Consider the following 13814-nt stretch of genomic DNA (forward strand, 5'->3'; position numbering starts at 1 on the left):
TACCCTGGGGGAGTGGGGACCCCTTCAATCAAGGGGTCCCCCCCCCAGCCACCCAAGGGCCAGGGGTGAAGCCCGAGGCTGTCCCCCCCATCCAATGGGCTGCGGATGGGGGGGCTGATAGCCTTTTGTGATAATGAAAGGATATTGTTTTTAGTAGCAGTACTACAAGGCCCAGCAAGCCTCCCCCGCATGCTGGTACTTGGAGAACCACAAGTACCAGCATGCGGCGGAAAAACGGGCCCGCTGGTACCTGTAGTACTACTACTAAAAAAATACCCAAAAAAAGACAAGACACACACACCGTGAAAGTAAAGATTTATTACATACATGCACACAAACATACATACATACTTACCTTATGTTCACACGAGGGTCTGTCCTCTTCTCCAGTAGAATCCAAGGGGTACCTGTTGAATAAATTCTACTCACCAGATCCCGGGTCCCAGGGTCCTCGGGGCAACCATTTGTAATCCAGGTACTTGAATAAAATAACAAAACGGAAAGCCGAGCCACGAACTGAAAGGGGCCCCATGTTTTCACATGGGACTCCTTTCCCCGAATGCCAGAAACCCACTCTGACTTCTGTCTAAGTGGGTTTCTTCAGCCAATCAGGGAGCGCTACGTTGTAGCACCCTCCTGATCGGCTGTGTGCTCCTGTACTGTCTGACAGGCGGCACACGGCAGTGTTACAATGTAGCGCCTATGCGCTCCATTGTAACCAATGGTGGGAACTTTCTGCTCAGCGGTGACGTCACTTTAGGTCAACCGCAGGGCAGAAAGTTCCCACCATTGGTTACAATGGAGCGCATAGGCGCTACATTGTAACACTGCCGTGTGCCGCCTGTCAGACAGTACAGGAGCACACAGCCGATCAGGAGGGTGCTACAACGTAGCGCTCCCTGATTGGCTGAAGAAACCCACTTAGACAGAAGTCAGAGTGGGTTTCTGGCATTCGGGGAAAGGAGTCCCATGTGAAAACATGGGGCCCCTTTCAGTTCGTGGCTCGGCTTTCCGTTTTGTTATTTTATTCAAGTACCTGGATTACAAATGGTTGCCCCGAGGACCCTGGGACCCGGGATCTGGTGAGTAGAATTTATTCAACAGGTACCCCTTGGATTCTACTGGAGAAGAGGACAGACCCTCGTGTGAACATAAGGTAAGTATGTATGTATGTTTGTGTGCATGTATGTAATAAATCTTTACTTTCACGGTGTGTGTGTCTTGTCTTTTTTTGGGTATTTTTTTAGTAGTAGTACTACAGGTACCAGCGGGCCCGTTTTTCCGCCACATGCTGGTACTTGTGGTTCTCCAAGTACCAGCATGCGGGGGAGGCTTGCTGGGCCTTGTAGTACTGCTACTAAAAACAATATCTTTTCATTATCACAAAAGGCTATCAGCCCCCCCATCCGCAGCCCATTGGATGGGGGGGGGGACAGCCTCGGGCTTCACCCCTGGCCCTTGGGTGGCTGGGGGGGGGGGACCCCTTGATTGAAGAGGTCCCCACTCCCCCAGGGTACCCCGGCCAGGGGTGACTAGTTGGATTTTTGATGCCACGGCCGCAGGGCACTATATAAAAGTGACCCCCGGCTGTGGCATTATCTGTCCAGCTAGTGGAGCCCGGTGCTGGTTTTAAAAATACGGGGGACCCCTACTCTTTTTGTCCCCCGTTTTTTTGGAACCAGGACCAGGCGCAGAGCCCGATGCTGGTTGCTTAAATATGGGGGAACCCCTGTCAATTTTTTACCCATATTTTTGCAACCAGGATCGGCTCAAAGAGCCCGAGGCTGGTTATGCTTAGGAGAGGGGACCCCACACAATTTTTTTTTTGGATTTTACAGTGTTTAATTTAAAAAAAAAAAAAAAAAAATGAACCCCAGCACGGATCACACAGATCCGGCCGAGATTCATTGTAAAAAAGTCGGCAGTGTTTTGCTAATCACTGCCGTAAAAAACAGAAAAAAAAAACGAATGACATCGACATCGGAAAACCCGAAAAGGATAAATACGGCAGCTTAGTAAATTAGACGTAATCAATTCAAAAAGTTGCAATTTTACACTGTCGATGTCATTCGTGATTGAACTTTGACCTGAAACGGGAAAATACGAATCTTAGTAAATTTACCCCAATGTGTGCCTCCCCCCAAGCCATGATTGTAGCAGGCAGATGTTATACTTAAAATAACACTGTAAACCTCCCACTCCCTGCCTGATTGGAATTTGAAGTAGGTGGATGTTTTAAAAAATACTGTAATAAAGTACACTGGAAGACCTTATGTTTTTCTCTGTGTGCGTCCTGGCTCTTCTCTCTGCGCGTCTGATGTCATTCATACACACATTTGTTATGACGGGTCACATTCACCTACAGGGCCCCTTTGGACCTACAGGGCCCTAAGCAGCCACTTTGGTTGCCTTGTGGTAAATCTTCACTGGGAACAAGGCTCTGGCACCATGTAATTGGAGACATGTGCAGGGAAGGGTTTTCTCTGCTGTATTCCTCTTCAATGGCTTATCAGTGACCATAACACCATCCTGAGATGACATTATTTTTACTTTCCACAGAACATGAAATCTTGTGGACATCTTTGCTTGATACATTGAATCATGCAACTGTTCACATAGAGTAGTACTGCTTTTGGAAAGCAATGTCTGGCAGTACTTGTGGTTCATTTGGAGTAACCACAGATGTCACCAGTGATAAATCCTTTCTCTGGAGTAAACTGTTGTCTTTTCCAGAAAATTGGCTCTTCTCGGCATGAAGGGTCCACCAGGGGAATGCAGTGACCTTGAGGCTTAATTATTCTATTATTTTTATTCTATTGAAAAGTATAAACTGAAATAATTATAGTATGTGTAGTACTGTATGATTGTGATGCATTAGATGCTATTAACTGTCCTGCAGTACAAAAGTGAGATATGTATGGTTAGAATGTTGACAAGGTCAACATGCAACATGTCAACAATGGCCATGTCGACATAAGTCATGTCTAAACAGATGACATATTGACATTATAGATAATCAATATAACGTCTCTGGCAGTCATACATTCACTTACCTGGTCACAGCAGCTGCATTAGCTCCAGCTTCTTCTTCTTCCAGGTCCCGGACTAGCAGTTCCAATGGAAACCTGTACATAGCTGAATATAATATGAACAAATAGTTTTCCATGAGATTATTTTCTTTTTTTGGCTGGATACAAAGCTGATAGTTACAGTATATTCTCTCATAATAATACTTCCATGGTATAAAAATGCTTTGCTCTGATTGCAGAGAGTAAAAATATCTGTGACAACCAATGAAAGCTTAGTCTGAAGCACTGACCTACTTAGTGAAGAGCTGCTTTGTTCTCCTTAAAATTATTTAAAGTGTCATGCACAGTACTCATTTGAGCATGCGTGATGTCGGTGGGACAAAGTGATAATCACCTTACCTGGTTTGCCTAGCAATTATTCAAATTCTCTTTTTGTAATGCAATGTGAACCAATCAGCTATTATAATTACAGTTATACTGGGCCTAATTCAAATGTGGTTTGAGTTGCTATTACTGTATAACTGTGTAAGGTAGTACAGCTGGAGGCGTCTGTTACAAGTAGACTTCTGCTACAGTAGTGATCCGACCTGCGTCCTAGGACGCAGGCATCGGACAACTCGCCATCGTACGGCTTGTGGCACCTTTACTATTCCTCGCAGAGGCAAGGAAAGCTCCATGCAAACACTGAGGTCCCTGGCCTCTTCCCTCCCTCTAAACCGCTGCAATGAGTGCCCATTTTGGGAAACATTGATATAAATGAAGGTGGTAGTTAATTTTAGCACTTGAAAGATATTTGTCCAAATCATACCGCCCAACTTATGATTGTTGGTGGTCGGGACAAGCCGCGGCCGCAAAGGGGGTGGAGCTTTGAGTGGAGGCAACAGGGCCTCGAGTGGAGGGGACAGGGCCTTGTGCCGCGATCCCCGTTTTTGTCATTTTGGGGGGCGTGCCCAGCACTAACTGAGCGGGTGGGAAGCCCCCTGCTAACCCTCCCTGCACTGATAAATGCCGTGTGCGTGCGCACGGCACCTATTAAGTGATCACCGGCTGCTTTGCACAGCAGACCAGTGGTGATCACTGGCTCTTCCAACTGCCCCCCACCCACAGGACACTGCGGCCCGCGTGTGGGACAGTGTTCGATAAGCGGGACTGTCCCGCTGTATTTGGAACAGTTGGGAGGTATGCCCAATTTATTGTGAGCTGTTTAACTTGGCATATGTGTTTACAGCTAAACTAGACATGGATTTTATTCTTAGTCCACAATTTCCTTTAAGAACATTTCATGCCTTTAACCGCAAACTTCGGAGGATAACTCAGTATTACGGTGTATACAGTATATATGATGGGTGTCTCTTTTCCAATAAATCGCCTTCCAAAGTCTGTTACTGTAGGTGCTGATTTGTACTAAGGCATCTTATTTAATACTGTATGTCAGCAATACTTGATTTTAAGCTTCTAAAACTTCTTTAATTCATTTGCATTGTAAGGAAATTCACTGTATCAAAAATATTGCCAGTCTCTATTTAATAGAGACTGGCAATATTTTTGATACAGTGAATTTCCTTACAATGCAAATTAATTAAAGAAGGTTCAGAAGCCTAAAATCCAGAGATATGCTGCTTTCAGCTTCAGGAGCCTATTTATTAATATTATTTTGCAGTAAATCCCTCCCAAACATTTCAGGGGATCTGATGGTGAAACTGCAGCAGATATCTCCAATATCTGTTGCAGTCTCCATTTCTGGCAACAAAAGGCTTCTATGGGGTTTGTTATGCAAGTCTGATTTACCTAGGTACTTCAAAGAGCCTTGTGATTGTGTCTGAAGATGGCATTAGCCTATGGTAGCCTATTGGGTTCCTTTTCGTAAAGTTTACTGCAGAGGAATACTGGAGGATCCATCACCATTGGCCCCACAGACACTTGCTAATGCCCAGCCTGGGAGCACAGTCGCCAGTGATAGCAGTAGCTATTTCCTTTCTTCTATGCAATTGCTGGGTCTAAGTTTTTTCAGAAGCTCTGTGGTTGTTGGTAAATATGCCCCTGATACCCTTTTCAGATATAAGCTAAAACCCTGTTGTTTAGTAACCAAAAGGGGGGTTGTTCACTGTGCTGCCAATAGCAGCTGGTAAGGGTTGTTAATCCCTAATATTGGTATACAAAGAAGAAATAGAAACCAGCGCTGCTGTCTTCCTATCAATACTAAAAATTTATACCATATTTATCAACATGATAATAAATGCTAATTATGACTAGACAGATAGGTTAAAAAATACACACATTTTATTAAAAACATATGGTAAGGAAAAAAGTTTCTCCAATAACCGTCTTACTATTAGTGTCGCCACTAGAGAGGATGTAGCATAGGACAATGAGGTTCCACAAAAGCTAAGAGTCAGTTAATTTATACAGGATATTACCCACTTGAGGTGTATTCCCTCTGCAGTACTGCTCTTGCTTCTGAGGAAACTGGGTGTTGCTCTGCCCGGAGAAATGCGTCAAGCCTTACATCACTGTCTGTCCCCAGTCACCCCCCGATTGGATTTATGGACACAATACCTAACTGAGGACGCAATTTTGTCAGTTTATGGATGCACCCTGGATTGAATGCGGAAACCCTGTTGCATGGCATAACAGCATCTAGCCAAGGAACTGCAGAAGGAATACACCTCGAGTGGGTACTATCCTGTATCAATTAACTGACCACGCCCCCCGTTTTTGTCACCGTGGGGGCATGGACAGCGCTCAGAGAGCTGCTGGCCATGCCCCCTGTCCCTCTCTGTCGGGGAATAGATGCTGTGCGCATGCGCACAGCATCTATTCACCGCTGCTCTGATCAGAGCAGCGAGTGACAGGGGGGGATCACCCAACTGCCCCCTCACCCGCGGGACACTGCGCCCCGCGAGTGGGACAGCGGGACAGACCGTGAAAAAGGGAACTGTCCAGCCAAAATCGGGACAGTTGGGAGGTATGCTTTATTTACAATATACTTTTTCGCATTAAAAGTCCTTGAATATTGTCCCTTTACCCTTAGGCTGGGGCCATACATAGCAGCCAATCGGGTCCCATTCACATGGGCGCCTATGACTGCACATGTGAGCCTATGCAGGCACCCACACATGTGCGGCAGTCCCGCCGCCGCCGGATCCAACAGCAGAACAGCATCTGTGTGCACACATAACCCCTCTCCTGGCTAAGCGGGTCCCGTTCAGCGGGACCCGCTTGACTGCTATGTGTGGCTCCAGCCTTACTGTATATGTATAATGATGCAATTCACCCCAGCCCACCTAGTGGCCACCCGCATCTCCCCTCCAACAGGTGGTGGTGCTGGGGTTTGCAGGTTAGGGGGTGCTAATTTGCCTAGGGTGCAGAGAGATCTTGCACAGGCCCTGGGGAACAGGCGAGCAGCGCTGACTGAGCGCTACCTCAGGAACAGTGCGGGTACTTACCAGTGCTGTGAGGGAGCTGATGATACAGTTTTGCATTGAGCTGTCAGAGCTTCAGAGCTACCTCTCACTGTTAATTGACAGCTGAGCTGTGTTTGTGGTGCTGAACTGCAGGGAACCTATCTTCCGGGACCAGGTCTGTAAATATTAATTGCACCACAGCTTAACATTTAATTAAAGAGATCGGCATCCTGTATTGAAGCCCTGGACCAGCAACTGTTATTAAATAAGATACGGTTAATGCCCTCAGTTAGTGTGTGAACAAGCAGCTCATAAAGTTTGGTCAAGAAAAGACTGATATCTCTTTATCTTAAGTAATAGTCCACTCAGGAGATGCAGTATATAATTAGGCTGCCAGTAGAGTCCCTCTGAGATAATTGCACTGTTGTGCCAAGGAGAAGCTCACGATACCTGTCTGTCAGTACAAATAGGTCCAAGCTGATTAATAGTGCCAGAGACTGATTAATACTGAGAGCTGTGCATATCCTGAAGTATCTAATAATTCATCTGTTTTCAGGAGAAACTCCATACTAGTTAATTTACAGACTCTTCTGTTATAATGTACGAGGAATTTCCAGTTCCACACTTCACCCACAGAGTCGCTGAGATTAATTTATCCAATGTTCTGTTATCTATATACAGTTGTAGATTAAAGTTCTGCAGTCAGGGTCTGCCCTTACCTGTATATAAGACAAGATTCAGTGATCACCGATCAGGCTTATGCTGACATCAGGGTGACAGTCTATTCCGAAACCTGGGATTGCACCCTAAAAGGCGAGTTATAGCAACACTATGTTTAATACCATCAGGAAACATAGTTGGAGTATCTATTACTGTATAGGGACAACAGCTCTACTCTTACCTATATTTAAGATGAGGATTACTTAAACTCTACTTAATGTGCACCAACGAGTAGTATCTGGCCAGATCACACAAACTCTGTGTTGTAAAACATATCCAGGTGATTTAAATTAACTACTTGAGTGGTATTATTATTATTATTATTATTATTATTATTATTATTATTATTATTACAGTTTATTTATAAGGCACCACAAGTGTTTTGCAGCGCCGTACAAAGGACAGTACAGGGAAACAAAACTTAGCATTACAGTAAATAAATAACAGAAATAGAGTACAGGTAACAAGGAGCACCACACATTCTCAAGACATAATACAGCTAAGATGTAAGTAGAGAGGGAGTGATCATCGTACTACAAGGGGCTGGTGGCCATAGATGGAGATGAGCCTTTACCAGCAAGAGAAAAAGCGGGTAAAGATGGTCACTGAGTAGAAAGAGCTGCAAGTGAAATGTGTTGAGAAGAGGGCTTAGATAACAAGAGGAAAGAGGGCCCTGCTCTGAAGAGCTAACAATCTAGTGGGAAGGGTTGACAGACAGATGACATGAGGTGCAAGGAAGCGGAAGGTAGCCTGATGGCAGTATGTAAGCAAAGCTGAGATGATCAAGGCATGAGGCAGGGAGATGGAGGAGCGGCCTCAGGACTCGGTTATGCATAGGGAGGGTATGCTTTGATGAATAGGTGGGTTTTTAGTGCCCGTTTGAAGTTTTTGCATGGTCAGGGAGAGTCTAATGTAGTGGGGGAGTGCGTTCCACTGAAGCTGTGCAGCACGGGCATAGTCTTGAACTCGAGCATGGGAATCAGTGACCAGGCCGGTGGAGAGGCAACAGTCATTTGCCGACCGTATGGGGCGGGAGGGAGTATGAAGAGAGAGGAGGTTGGAGATGTAGGGAGCAGTGAAATTAGAGATGGCCTTGTATGTGAGGGTGAGGAGTTTGAAGAGGATTCTATAGGGGAATGGGAGCCAGTGCAGTTTTTGTCGAAGGAGAGTGGCAGATGTGGAGCAGCGGGAGAGGAAGATAAGCCTAGCTGTTGAGTTCAGGACAGATTGGAGGGGAGCAAGCAAGGCCAGCGAGAACGTTGCAGTAGTCGAGTTGTGAGATGACAAGTGAGTGGATGATAAGTTTAGTTGCACTCTAGGAGAGAAATGGCCTGATGCGAGCAATGTTGCATAGCTGGAATCAACAGGATTGTGCCAGAGCTTGGATGTGGGGTGCAAAGGAGAGGGAGGAGTCGAGAGTGACACCCAAGCAGCGGAGTTGGGGAACGGGGGAGATGGTGGTGTTGTCAACAGTGATAGAGATATTGGTAGGGGGTGTTGCTCTGGATGGGGGAAAGATGATGAGTTCAGTTTTGTCAATGTTGAGCTTCAGAGATTACTCAGACATCCAGGAGGAGATTGCGGAGAGGCAGCTGGAAACCTCAGAGAGGACAGAGGGGGACAGATCAGGAGACGAAAGGTAGAGTTGTGTGTCATCAGCATAGAGGTGGTATTGAAGGCCAAAGGCATTAATGAGCGCACCCAGGGAAGAAGTGTACAGGGAGAACAGAAGGGGGCCAAGGACAGAACCCTGAGGGACACCAAAAGGAAGGATGGAAGGGTGTGAGGTGGTGCCAGAGGCAGACACCGAGAAGGAGCGGTTAATGAGGTAAGATGAAAACCAGTCAAGGACCGTGCTAGAGAGGCCAGCATTTTGGATTGTGCGGGGGAGAGGATGAGCCACAGTGTCAAAGGCAGCAGAGAGGTCCAGAAGGATGAGCAGAGAGAAGTGGCCCCTGGATTTGGCCGAAAGCAGGACATTGGTGACTTTCACAAGGGCAGTCTCAGTGGAGTGGAGTGGCCGAAAACCAGATTGTAGTGCATCAAGTATAGAGTTGTCAGAGAGGTAGCTTGTGAGACGGCTGTAGACCAGTGGTTCAAGTACTTGGAGGCGAAAGGCAGAAGAGAGAACGGGCGGTAGTTAGTGGGTGATGAAGGGTCGAGGTTGGGTTTTTTGAGAATAGTTGAGACCAGAGCATGTTTGAATGGTGAGGGGAAGATGCCGGTAGAGAGCGATAGGTTAGAGGTGAGCAAGGTGGGAGCAGGCAGTGGGGGAGAGGGAGCTGAGAAGACAGGAGGGAAGGAGGTCCAGTGGAGAGGGGGTGATAATATGAGGGAGTGGGCTTCCTTGTCTGAAGTTGGTCGGAAGGAGGACAGGATGGGATAGATGGAGGGGAGGGATGAAGGGGGCAGGAGGGCAGCAGAGGGGTGACGGGGAAGATGTCGTGTCTGATATCCTCAATTTTGGGATGAAGAAGGAGGCAAAGTCGGTGGCAGTGAGAGAGGATGGGAGGGGAGGAGGAGGTGGGCGAAGGAGAGTTTTGAAAGTTTCAGAGAGATGGCGTGGACAGGAGGACTGAGAAGAGATGAGTAATTCGAAAAAGGATTGTTTGGCAAGGGAAAGAGCAGCGCTGTAGGAGGAGAGAATAAACTTGAAATTTCCTCCAGGAGCGTTCAGCGGAGCGTGGGCATTTTTGTAAGAAACGTTTTAGTTTGGTGTGCCAGGGTTGGGGTTTGGAGCGGCGGATGGGGACAGAGGTGAGGGGGGCCACAGAGTCGTGAGCAGCTGTTAGGGAAGAGTTATAGAAGAAGGCTGCCTGGTTGGGACAGGTCATAGTGGAAAGAGGAGAGAGGAAAGTCGCGAGGGAGGACATGAAAGTGGGGTTGAGAGACCCGAGATTGCATCTGGTGATGATGTGTCTGGGCGGGGAGAAGAGATAGGAGGAAGAGAGGGTGAAAGAAAGCAGATGGTGGTCAGAGAGAGGGAAGGAAGAGTTTGAGAAATCAGAGAGATAACATTGGCGGGTGAAGACAAGGTCGAGGGAGTGCCGAGATTGTGAGTAGGGGTGGAGGTCCATTGAGAAAGTCCAAAGGATTTGGAAAGGACGAGAAGATTAGTGGAAGCAGCATTAGTGTTGTCAATAGGGATGTTAAAGTCACGAGGATGACAGAGGGGAGGTCGGAGGAGAGAAAGTGGGGAAGCCAGGAAGCAAAGTTGTCAAGGTAAGGGGAACAGTGGCCAGGGGGGCGGTATATCACTTCCACAAGGAGGTGAATGGGGTAGAAGAGGCGGATAGTGTGGACCTCAAAGGTGGAGAAGGTGAGGAAGTTCTCAGGTGGGATGACACGAAAGGTGCAGTTTGGGTAGAGAAGGATGCCCACACCTCCACCCTGGCGGTCATCTGGTCTGACTGTGTGGGTGAAGGAGAGGCCTCCGTAGGAGAGGGCAGCAGGGCAGGTGGTGTCAGAGGAGGAGAGCCAGGTTGCAGTGATGGCAAGAAGGTTAAAAGAGTGGGAGATGAAGAGGTCGTGGATAGTTGGCAGCTTGTTGCAGATTGATCTAGCATTCCAGAGTGCACAGGAGAAACGAAGGGAGGGGACAGGGGAGATGGGGATAAGGTTGGCTGGGTTCAGAGTGCATGTGGGTGGTTTGGAATTTGGGGGGTGAGACCTGGCAGTGAGGATTGATATGTGACAGGATCGAGGAGCCATAATTCGGTACAGTAGTGTTGTTCTGAGGAATAAAATGGTGAGGCTGTAATATCGAATGAACAAGCGGAAGGTGGGGTGTAGTGAAAGCAAAGACAGTACAAACAGAATTTTAAGAAATAATGGAAGGAACGGAAAGGCTGAGATGGTAACACAGTGGTTGTAGATTGTATAAATGAGGAGTTTGAGCAATGTGTGAGAGCAGGAGTGCTGTTACTTAATCAGACAGGGAGTTCAGTGGGGATCCGGTCTGAAGATTGACAGTGTCTAGGTCGACAATGTTTAGGTCGACCACTATAGGTCGACAGTCACTAGGTCGACATGGATGGAAGGTCGACAGGGTTTCTAGGTCGACATGTGCTAGGTCGACAGGTCTAAAGGTCGACATGAGTTTTTCACACTTTTTTGGGGGGGATTTTTTCATACTTAACGATCCATTTGGACTACGATTGGAACGGTAAAGTGTGCCGAGCGAAGCGGTAGCGGAGCGAAGGCACCATGCCCGAAGCATGGCGAGCGAAGTGGTGCACTAATTTGGGGTCCCGGTCACTTTACGAAGAAAACGACAAAAAAAATAAAATCCTCATGTCGACCTTTAGACCTGTCGACCTAGCACATGTCGACCTAGAAACCCTGTCGACCTTCCATCCATGTCGACCTAGTGACTGTCGACCTATAGTGGTCGACCTAAACATTGTCGACCTAGACACTGTCAATTTGATGAACCACACCCGTTCAGTGTCCAGGCTGTGCAGGCGTTGGTGGTAGTGGATTAGGTAATTCATCGTAGTATGTTGATTGCACTTCTTTTGTGGAGGTGGGGAAGATAGTCTGCTGTCTTTCTGTCTCTCACCTGTTTATCTCCTTTTATCTCCAAAATTTAATATCCTCATACTTTGCACTAACATACTTAGCAGCTAAGAGGCTTGCAGCCTAAGTCAATACTAATTACATATACATGCAAACATGGATACAGGCTTGATTGCTAGCAGCACCCACCCTCTGAAAACTCCACCCACAACAAACGGTTGCCTCAAGGTGTTATTAACAACAGACCACTATACCCCCACTAATACACAGTGAGATCCTGCTATAGTTTCGGCTAGGAAAAACTAGTTAAAGTTGTTACCTAGCACAATACAAAAGCATGTAAAGGATGCAAAGTTGCAGCAGTGAGAGATTGTTGCAGGAGTGATAAAGTTGTCGTTACCTAAATAACGTTGTGAAAGATTGTATATGTGTTGCAAAAATAAATGTTATATTTGACTGATATTTACCTATATTTCATGAGAATCTCACCTTTACTTAAATAGAAACAAATTTGTTTGAAGGAAAAAAAAACTATTTTCTGTTTGGGAAAAATGTTATGCCTTCACTTCTCTGGGGACAGGTGATAGAAGCCAGAGGCAGTTTGTGAGTAGCAGTGGGTTTGAGAAAAGTTTAGGGAGGAAAACTGCTGCAGTGGCCATCTTGATAGTGGAGACATCAGGGTAGCTGAGTAGCTAAGTGATGTTACTTCAAAACTAAAACAGTCCACAATAAAAAAACAAAAACCTTTACAGAGTGACAAAGACTTTCAGAAAAGCTGCTGTAGTGTCAGTGGGGAACAGGGCTGAGAGAATAGAAAGTTCGGTATAAATCAGGACTGCATTTATTTGCTATGTACTGTATATGGGGGTTGGGGACGGGTGACTGGCGTTCGGGATCACGGCAGTCAGCGTACCGATGCCGGAATCCCAGCCGCCAGATGGGAGAGCACAACAAGGCCCCTTGAAGGCTCACAGCGCTTGCCACGCTGCGGGCTCAGTGACTCGCTGCACTTGCCATAGGTTCTATTCCCACTCTATGGGTGTCGTGGGATCCCGACCTCCGGTCACCTGACTACATCCCATATATGGGGGTTTTACTGTATATTTGAATTGTATATTTTAAAAGTTTTATTAAAATTTCTTACATGCAGGGGCACCTACTTAGGAGTTTAACTCCCTTTGAGGGGCTCTGTACCCAGAGAGAACCCTTTCGCCACTTTGTCTCCATTATTTAAAAATTTTACTTGGATGTTATCTTTGTTTCCCTGCCTAAGGTTACTGAACCGTGGAACAAAAAGGAGGTAGACACATAGCGATTTTTACTTAATTTCTAAGCGATCTAGTCAGAAATTAAGCACACATCGCTCCGTGTGTAGGGTGCCGGCGACAGCAATGCGTGGCCCTCCGCGTTGCTATCGCCGGCTCTAGATTTGGCATGCATGCAGGCACAATATAGTTACAGTAGATCGCTCACTTCACCGCTGGGTGTAGTGAGTGTCCCCCCTTCCCCCTCGCTCAGCGCACATCGTGCTGTGTGCAGAGTGCGGGGAGAGATGCGTGCTGAGCGGTCTGTGCTAGATCGCTCAGTACACATCTCCCTCACTGATAACAATGGTTTAGTGCGTTTCAATATTTACAGTTTGTGTTTCATCTGAAAGTGTTTCTGTCTTTGAAACACAATACAAATCTTACGAAGCGGGCAGGATGGAGAGATAATTTCCCGTATTCGCGGGTCCGTCGGGTGGGGAAGGGGTTAAAATGATGCAAATTGCGTCATTTTAGCCCCGCCCCCTTCCAGCAGACTCGCAAATCACAGCGTTTTCCGATGTGGGGCTGGGCTTGATGATGTCACAGTCCGGCCCCGCCCCCCGAAGTCTCCTGCAGCGTCTCCTCTCCGGGCTTCTCCCGGAGAGGAGAAATCTAATGTAGGCAAGTATGCACCACTTAAACATAAAATGGCAGAGGGTGGGGGCATGCTCGTGTGGCACAGGGTGAATGGGGAGACTTATACCCATCTTCACTGCTATTCCCTCATTTGAAGCAATAATCTGACCCTGAGTTACAGATAATTTGGGTGAGAATATTTAAATTGTTATATATACCAACCAGTCAGCTCCTGTTATTTTCCAAACACAGCCTGTAAC

General features: G+C 46.8%; 1 protein-coding gene across 1 annotated transcript in view; it reads left to right on the forward strand.

Moving 5' to 3' along the window:
* Positions 1 to 13814, forward strand: part of PUDP (pseudouridine 5'-phosphatase) — a 497963-nt gene that overhangs the window by 36119 nt on the left and 448030 nt on the right. The gene's annotated exons all lie outside the window — the stretch shown is intronic.

The sequence above is a fragment of the Pseudophryne corroboree genome, chromosome 2 (assembly GCF_028390025.1).
Source record: "Pseudophryne corroboree isolate aPseCor3 chromosome 2, aPseCor3.hap2, whole genome shotgun sequence".
Classification (NCBI taxonomy): domain Eukaryota; kingdom Metazoa; phylum Chordata; class Amphibia; order Anura; family Myobatrachidae; genus Pseudophryne; species Pseudophryne corroboree.